Source organism: Nanorana parkeri, unplaced genomic scaffold, assembly GCF_000935625.1.
Source record: "Nanorana parkeri isolate BGI_ZX_2015 unplaced genomic scaffold, ASM93562v1 scaffold114, whole genome shotgun sequence".
Taxonomy (NCBI): Eukaryota; Metazoa; Chordata; class Amphibia; order Anura; family Dicroglossidae; genus Nanorana; species Nanorana parkeri.
In genome coordinates, this window is record NW_017306382.1 from 1280060 (window position 1) to 1289311 (window position 9252).

Consider the following 9252-nt stretch of genomic DNA (forward strand, 5'->3'; position numbering starts at 1 on the left):
GAGCTCTGCCGGTGTAAGCCGGCTTTGTCCGTCCTGGAAAGTGAAAGTCCCGATATCTTGTGATTAGTACAGAGAGGATAACGTATGAAGGAGTCACATAATCATTTTATAGTATCTGAGGACAGACAGCTTTATATCTCACGTTGTCACAGACCACCTGGGGAGCAAATAGGAGAAGATGATTGTCGGGGGGGTTACCCAGAGACTTGAGACTTTCCCTGAAATAAGACGAATCTAACAACAACTAATAGATTTCTATTTTTTTTAGCAATAAAACGCCTGAAAACGTCACGGACAAAAATGATGGGACCCAGGGGGGTAACTAGAAATCGCAGGGTCCCATAGCAAAATTTTGTATGGGGCCCTGTGATTTCTAGATACGCCTCTTGCAGAACCCACCTGAGATCCCAAACAGCCCACCTGAGTGACCCTGCAGAGCCCAGCATGGACTCTCTATGGGGGGCTCTGCAGAGTCTCAGGACACCTCTTACCTGTCAGCCTCAATCTGCTGTCATACTTCTTTGCTGGTGGGAACTTCCTCCTCCTCCACCCTGGCCTCATCCTCCTCCTCCACCCTGGCCTCATCTTCCTCCTCCTCCACCCTGGCCTCATCTTCCTCCTCCTCCACCCTGGCCTCATCTTCCTCCTCCTCCACCCTGGCCTCATCTTCCTCCTCCTCCACCCTGGCCTCATCTTCCTCCTCCTCCACCCTGGCCTCATCTTCCTCCTCCTCCACCCTGGCCTCATCTTCCTCCTCCTCCACCCTGGCCTCATCTTCCTCCTCCTCCACCCTGGCCTCATCTTCCTCCTCCTCCACCCTGGCCTCATCTTCCTCCTCCTCCACCCTGGCCTCATCTTCCTCCTCCTCCACCCTGGCCTCATCTTCCTCCTCCTCCACCCTGGCCTCATCTTCCTCCTCCTCCACCCTGGCCTCATCTTCCTCCTCCTCCACCCTGGCCTCATCTTCCTCCTCCTCCACCCTGGCCTCATCTTCCTCCTCCTCCACCCTGGCCTCATCTTCCTCCTCCTCCACCCTGGCCTCATCTTCCTCCTCCTCCACCCTGGCCTCATCTTCCTCCTCCTCCACCCTGGCCTCATCTTCCTCCTCCTCCACCCTGGCCTCATCTTCCTCCTCCTCCACCCTGGCCTCATCTTCCTCCTCCTCCACCCTGGCCTCATCTTCCTCCTCCTCCACCCTGGCCTCATCTTCCTCCTCCTCCACCCTGGCCTCATCTTCCTCCTCCTCCACCCTGGCCTCATCTTCCTCCTCCTCCACCCTGGCCTCATCTTCCTCCTCCTCCACCCTGGCCTCATCTTCCTCCTCCTCCACCCTGGCCTCATCTTCCTCCTCCTCCACCCTGGCCTCATCTTCCTCCTCCTCCACCCTGGCCTCATCTTCCTCCTCCTCCACCCTGGCCTCATCTTCCTCCTCCTCCACCCTGGCCTCATCTTCCTCCTCCTCCACCCTGGCCTCATCTTCCTCCTCCTCCACCCTGGCCTCATCTTCCTCCTCCTCCACCCTGGCCTCATCTTCCTCCTCCTCCACCCTGGCCTCATCTTCCTCCTCCTCCACCCTGGCCTCATCTTCCTCCTCCTCCACCCTGGCCTCATCTTCCTCCTCCTCCACCCTGGCCTCATCTTCCTCCTCCTCCACCCTGGCCTCATCTTCCTCCTCCTCCACCCTGGCCTCATCTTCCTCCTCCTCCACCCTGGCCTCATCTTCCTCCTCCTCCACCCTGGCCTCATCTTCCTCCTCCTCCACCCTGGCCTCATCTTCCTCCTCCTCCACCCTGGCCTCATCTTCCTCCTCCTCCACCCTGGCCTCATCTTCCTCCTCCTCCACCCTGGCCTCATCTTCCTCCTCCTCCACCCTGGCCTCATCTTCCTCCTCCTCCACCCTGGCCTCATCTTCCTCCTCCTCCACCCTGGCCTCATCTTCCTCCTCCTCCACCCTGGCCTCATCTTCCTCCTCCTCCACCCTGGCCTCATCTTCCTCCTCCTCCACCCTGGCCTCATCTTCCTCCTCCTCCACCCTGGCCTCATCTTCCTCCTCCTCCACCCTGGCCTCATCTTCCTCCTCCTCCACCCTGGCCTCATCTTCCTCCTCCTCCACCCTGGCCTCATCTTCCTCCTCCTCCACCCTGGCCTCATCTTCCTCCTCCTCCACCCTGGCCTCATCTTCCTCCTCCTCCACCCTGGCCTCATCTTCCTCCTCCTCCACCCTGGCCTCATCTTCCTCCTCCTCCACCCTGGCCTCATCTTCCTCCTCCTCCACCCTGGCCTCATCTTCCTCCTCCTCCACCCTGGCCTCATCTTCCTCCTCCTCCACCCTGGCCTCATCTTCCTCCTCCTCCACCCTGGCCTCATCTTCCTCCTCCTCCACCCTGGCCTCATCTTCCTCCTCCTCCACCCTGGCCTCATCTTCCTCCTCCTCCACCCTGGCCTCATCTTCCTCCTCCTCCACCCTGGCCTCATCTTCCTCCTCCTCCACCCTGGCCTCATCTTCCTCCTCCTCCACCCTGGCCTCATCTTCCTCCTCCTCCACCCTGGCCTCATCTTCCTCCTCCTCCACCCTGGCCTCATCTTCCTCCTCCTCCACCCTGGCCTCATCTTCCTCCTCCTCCACCCTGGCCTCATCTTCCTCCTCCTCCACCCTGGCCTCATCTTCCTCCTCCTCCACCCTGGCCTCATCTTCCTCCTCCTCCACCCTGGCCTCATCTTCCTCCTCCTCCACCCTGGCCTCATCTTCCTCCTCCTCCACCCTGGCCTCATCTTCCTCCTCCTCCACCCTGGCCTCATCTTCCTCCTCCTCCACCCTGGCCTCATCTTCCTCCTCCTCCACCCTGGCCTCATCTTCCTCCTCCTCCACCCTGGCCTCATCTTCCTCCTCCTCCACCCTGGCCTCATCTTCCTCCTCCTCCACCCTGGCCTCATCTTCCTCCTCCTCCACCCTGGCCTCATCTTCCTCCTCCTCCACCCTGGCCTCATCTTCCTCCTCCTCCACCCTGGCCTCATCTTCCTCCTCCTCCACCCTGGCCTCATCTTCCTCCTCCTCCACCCTGGCCTCATCTTCCTCCTCCTCCACCCTGGCCTCATCTTCCTCCTCCTCCACCCTGGCCTCATCTTCCTCCTCCTCCACCCTGGCCTCATCTTCCTCCTCCTCCACCCTGGCCTCATCTTCCTCCTCCTCCACCCTGGCCTCATCTTCCTCCTCCTCCACCCTGGCCTCATCTTCCTCCTCCTCCACCCTGGCCTCATCTTCCTCCTCCTCCACCCTGGCCTCATCTTCCTCCTCCTCCACCCTGGCCTCATCTTCCTCCTCCTCCACCCTGGCCTCATCTTCCTCCTCCTCCACCCTGGCCTCATCTTCCTCCTCCTCCACCCTGGCCTCATCCTCCTCCTCCTCCACCCTGGCCTCCTCCTCCTCCTCCTCCTCCACCGGGGCCTCTTCCTCCTCTTCTTCCTCTTCCTCCTCCACCGGGGCCTCTTCTTCCTCCTCCACCGGGGCCTCTTCCTCCTCCTCCGCAGCTGCTGGCTGTCATTGACACAATAAGCTCTCGGTGAGACTTCTGTATCCACATCAGGTAGTTTGGTTCACTCTTCTTGAGCAGACTGCTCCTGTTAGTCTTAGGTTGAAGGGTGTCTTCCAGACACCATGTTTCAAATGGGAGACTGCATTCGTCAATAAATGAACGCTTAATTGCTGTAATCATTGTTTGGGTGTGCAACGATCTACAGCCGAGTGATACACAAAATACATTCTTGTTAAAGGAGAACTATGGGGTCAGTGTTTTTCCCCATAGTTCTCCTTGGGGTAACGGGAGGACACAAACTAGCGTCCTCCCGTCACCCTAGGCTCAGTATACCGCGAGCTACAGCTCATAGTATACTGAGACGCCGCACCTGGAGCGGATCCCGACTTAGATGACGGGATCTGCCCAGCTGCGTGAGTGACAGCTGGCTCTGCCTATCTAGAGGCAGAGCCAGCTGTACCCGCCCCCTCCCCCGTCCGTTCCGCCAGTCAGCGCTGGCAGATCGGAGCGGGTAGAGGGGAATCCAGCCCCTCCCCCTGTCACGGCAGAGAGCCGTGACAGGATCGAGAGGTGAGGGAACCCGGTATGTGTTCGCTCACCTCCCGATCTACTGAGCCGACCTGTGACAGTCTCATTGTCACAGGTCGGCTTAGAACTATGAGGTGAGTGGAAATCACTCATGTCATAGTTCTCCTTTAAATCGTTGAGGTCCTTGAATGTATTTTTAATATTTGACTTAAGTTTAGTTTCACTTTAAAGTGCGGGAGGGGGTCACTGCAAAATGCCACGAAAGATCCACATGGAAAAAAACAGCGGCATGAGGTGTGAATGGGTCTAAGGTGTCTCCTCTGGTCTCCATCAACTTGTATGCGGGGTAATAAGTGGTCAGATTACAAAATTGCAGTGTAAGTGGACTGAGATTGTGCAACGTTGTAGCTGGTTGATGCACTTTGGAACGTATTGGGAAACAGATATCACGAGTATGATGTAAAGTGGCAAGGATTAAAGGAGAATTATGAGGTGAGTGATTTTCACTCAGCCTCATAATCTGAGACGACCTGTGACAATGAGACTGTCACAGGTCGGCTCAGTAGATCGTGAAGTGAGCGAACACATACCGGCGCTCGCTCACTTCTCGATCTATCCCTGCCTAGCTGTGACTGTTACTCACAGCTCCCTGCAGGGATTCCCCCGATCCTCCAGCGCTGTCTGGCGAAACGGACGGGGAGGGCGCGGGCACAGCGGTCAATCCCGCAGCTGGGTGGATCCAGGCAGTATTGTCGGGATCCGGCTGCGGCGGTCTCAGTATACCGCTGTAGCTCGCGGTATACAGGTGAAACTCGAATAATTAGAATATCGTGCAAAGTTCATTTATTTCACTAATGCAACTTAAAAGGTGAAACTAATATATGAGATAGACTCATTACATGCAAAGCAAGATAATTCAAGCCGTGATTTGTCATAATTGTGATGATTATGGCTTACAGCTCATGAAAACCCCAAGAACCCCAAATCCACAACCTCAAAAAAGTAGATTATTACATGCAATCAATAAAACAAGGACTGTACATAGAACAATATCGGACCTCTGAAAAGTAGAAGCATGCATATGTACTCAGTACTTGGTTTGGGCCCCTTTTGCAGCACTTACTGCAATTACTTTTGCACGATATTCTAATTATTCGAGTTTCACCTGTACTGAGCTTTGGGTCACAGGAGAATGCTAGTTTGTGTCCTCCCGTTACCCTAAGGAGAACTATGGGGAAAAGCATTGACCCCATAGTTCTCCTTTAACAAGAAGCTTATTTCTCTCTAATTCTGTTTCAAACGTCGTGCAGCAATCTCTGATACTATTTGGCAGTTTCTTTGGGCATTTATGTCTGTGAAGGTTCATTCATCCAGGTCACGGTATATCTGTAAAAAGATAAGTCAAGGCAACTGGACTTGCAGCATTTTTGTTGAGGAATGACCAGTGAAACGTCTTCAAGAAAAATACAGCAAGCCCAGTTGCCTTGACTTATCTTTTTACAGATATTTTGGCATTAATGCCTCATTCACTCGGGTGTGTACATCTGTGTAGTGTGAATACCAGTGGAGAGACATTTATTTATTACAGGTATTTATTTATATGGCGTCGACAATTCACGCAGAGCTTTACAAAGTTACACATTCACATCAGTCCCTGCCCTCAGGGAGCTTACAATCTAAGGTCCCAATCTCGCATGCATACAGGGCCAATATAGAGAGGAGCCAATTAACCTTCCAGCATGTCTTTGGAGTGTGGGAGTAAATCTGAGTACCTGGAGGAAACCCATGCAAGCACTCCTTGCATATAGTGACATGGCCAGAGACATACTCTCGGGAGGGACAGGTGCTGCGGGTAATTGTGTGCAGCCGCCTGTACCTCCCTATGGCACGCCAACCCAACAGTGTGGACACCTGAACCTGAAGGGGTTGGCATGCAGGTGCATCCTCCCACAGGGAGGTGCAGGTGGCTGTACACTAATACCCGCAGCACCATCCCTCCCAGGAGCAGGCCTATGCATTGGCGGGCATGCCCTTGTGAATGAGCCCTAAGTCAGCGTTGCTTGGAATGCCTTTATCTTGCTTTTAATGTCATTGTGGAACATGGATGGTATGCAACACAAAAAAGAATCCTCTGATGGCAGCTTGCCCTTGTTCACATTTTGCACAAACTGCTTTCATAATGTAGAAAATCTGGTCCGAATGCCATCAGAGACTTGACGATTATTTGAAATTCGTTTTGATTTCAACATTTGATTTTGGTGTTTTGTGAACAAAAACCACATTCACTGTTAGGATTTCATTTGAGGAAAAACATTTCGATTTTTTTTTATTTTTTTTTTCCCCCACTGCAGTTGAAAATGTCAATTTGACTCCATTGCCTATAAGAAAAACCAAACAATCCAAAAAAAACATTGGGGGGGGGGGGGGAACGCGCTTTGCAGCAAATTTATGTTTCTCGTGTAATGTTAATAAATGAAATTAAATAGAAAGAAGACTCGTAACTCCAGGTACAGAGCTTAACTGTCGCTTCTCGAAAAAGTGGGTGTGGGGACTAGGGCTGCAGCTAACGATTATTTTCATAATCGATTAGTTAGCCGATTATTAAGTTCGATTAATCGACTAATCGGATAAAAAAAAAAAAAGGGTTCAGTGATGGACTACTAGTTTCTATTGGGATTGAAGTCCATCACGTGAGCAAGCTTGGCGCGGTGGAAGTAAAAAAAAGAGTCTAGTGGGGACTTAAGTTGCAATTGTTTTGTTTGGTGACGCGCTGGTTTGAGACAGCCGCAGGACAAGTGCAGATGTAATCAGTTGAGAACTGTCACAACACTCACAATCAGGAAAATAGTGCACACGCAGGGCAAAACAGGCACACAATTTAACAAGAGCTGCGAAACATATTTGCACTTAAAAAAAATAGGATTAACAGGCGCAATTGCGTTAATTGCCCCCATTTCCTTTTTTTAAAGCGAAATTCTTCTGGTGTATGGGCAGCTTAAAGCGTATTTCCACTTTTGCAGTCAAATTTGAGAGAACCCCCGCTATACGTTTTGTGTGTTCCCATTCACACAGCACACCTGAAAATACATTTTAAAATCTATATTTGTGACCTTTCCTTGGTGAAGGTCTTTGTGCAGATTCCAGGCTACTCTGAGCAGTTTGAAAGTGAAACCTGAGGGACAGACGGACCTTTCTCTAATTGACATACAATACTTCTAAGTCTTTAAGCCCTCGTTCACACCTGAACGTTTTGTAGCGCGTTCTACGCTCGACGAACGCTCTACAAAACGCTCAGAAATATAAATCCCATTGTATTCAATGGTCTCGTTCCCACCTTGGCGTATTTCCGCCCGTCCCTAACGCGCTACAAAACGGCCCACGCCTGAAAAGGTACAGGTACTACTTTGGGCCGTTTTGTTGCGTGTTTCCATTGGGATACAGCCAAGTAACCTTCGGAAACGCGTGACTTTTTTACCGCGCGACGGTCGAGTGACAGACGCGCATATGCAATACGCCTAGGTGTGAACGAGACCTAACTCTTTTTAGGACAGCCAATGTTCAGATCTAGTTTACAACTGATAATGGGATCTGCCAGCACAGTACAGACAGGGTTTGTTAGAGTAATCATGACCCTCCCTGCAGCCCCATCTTTAATATTACATGGGGGAAACTAGGTAGGATTTTTAAACAACCAAAAAGCACCTACAAATGTAAGCAGCAAACTCAGAAGACCTTAAAAACACATTCAAGTACCTGAACTATTAAAGGAGAACTATGAGGTGAGTGATTTTCACTCATCCTCATAGTTCTAGCCGACCTGTGACAATGAGACTGTCACAGGTCGGCTCAGTAGATCCGGGCGTTCGCTCACCTCTCGATCCTGTCACAGCTCTCTGCCATGACAGGGGGAGGGGTTGGATTCCCCCCCTCCCCGCTCCGATCCTCCAGCGCCGACTGGTGGAACGGACGGGGGAGGGTACAGCTGGCTCTGCCTCTAGATAGGCAGAGACAGCTGTCAGTCACGCATAATTCTCGGGATCAGTCTCAGTATACTGTAGCTCGCGGTATACTGAGCTTAGGGTGACGAGAGGACACTAGTTTCTGTCCTCCCGTTACCGTTAGGAGAACTATGGGGAAAAGCCTTAACCCCATAGTTCTCCTTTAAAAACAATGCATCTTATTTGTGTATCACTCGGCTGTAGACCCTCAAATCATCTCTGAATTGGTGCGGACACTGTCCTTCCTTCTGGAGGGGGGCTACTTGTGTTCCCCATGGTTCCTGTGTGTGTTGTACAGTAGTAACAGCTCCAAGCTCACTCCCGTGATGGACTACAATCTCAGTACAAATTAGTAAACTAAACATGCGATTGTAGTCCATCACGGGAGTGAGCTTGGAGCTGTTACTACTGTACAACACACACAGGAACCATGGGGAACACAAGTAGCCCCCCTCCAGAAGGAAGGACAGTGTCAGCACCAATTCAGAGATGATTTGAGGATCTACAGCCGAGTGATGCACGAATAAGATACATTGTTAGGAGTTAAGGTACTTGAATGTATTTTTAAGATTTAACTCCTAACTTTGTCACTTTTAAAGTGACATTAAAGGCAAACATTTTTAGCCCCCCCAATGGTGGCGTAAGGACTTAAAGGAGAACTATGGGGTTAAGGCTTTTACCCATAGTTCCCCTTAGGGTAACGGTAGGACACAAACTAGCGTCCTCACGTCACCCTAAGCTCAGTATACGCGAGCTACAGCTCCTCCCCTGTCACAGCAGAGAGCCGTGACAGGATCGAGAAGTGAGCGAACGCCGGTATGTGTTCGCTCACCTCCCGATCTACTGAGCCGACCTGTGACAGTCTCATTGTCACAGGTCGGCTAGAACTATGAGGTGAGTGAAAAGCACTCACCTCATAGTTCTCCTTTAACTTAAATGATGCCTCTTGATCCGATCATCTTCTTTCCAGTAGCTTTCAGGAGTCTGATCCAGTGCTGACTCTTGTCTCTTCCTGTCCCTGGCTGCCTGCAATGACTTACCCTCCCTGTGTCTCTCCTCTTCTCCCGGCTGAAAAGCTTTACTACGCATTTGCCAGCCCCATGATCCTTTGCGGTTGCCCGAGAATCTTCAGATCTTCGGGTGGGAGCTTGCAGCAAAGATATAGGTACATTTTAACCTTTTCTCCCCCCCCA

At 51.7% G+C, this 9252-nt stretch overlaps 1 protein-coding gene across 5 annotated transcripts in view; it reads left to right on the plus strand.

Moving 5' to 3' along the window:
- The window catches only part of PICALM (phosphatidylinositol binding clathrin assembly protein), a 97210-nt gene that overhangs the window by 2412 nt on the left and 85546 nt on the right, over positions 1–9252 (plus strand). The gene's annotated exons all lie outside the window — the stretch shown is intronic.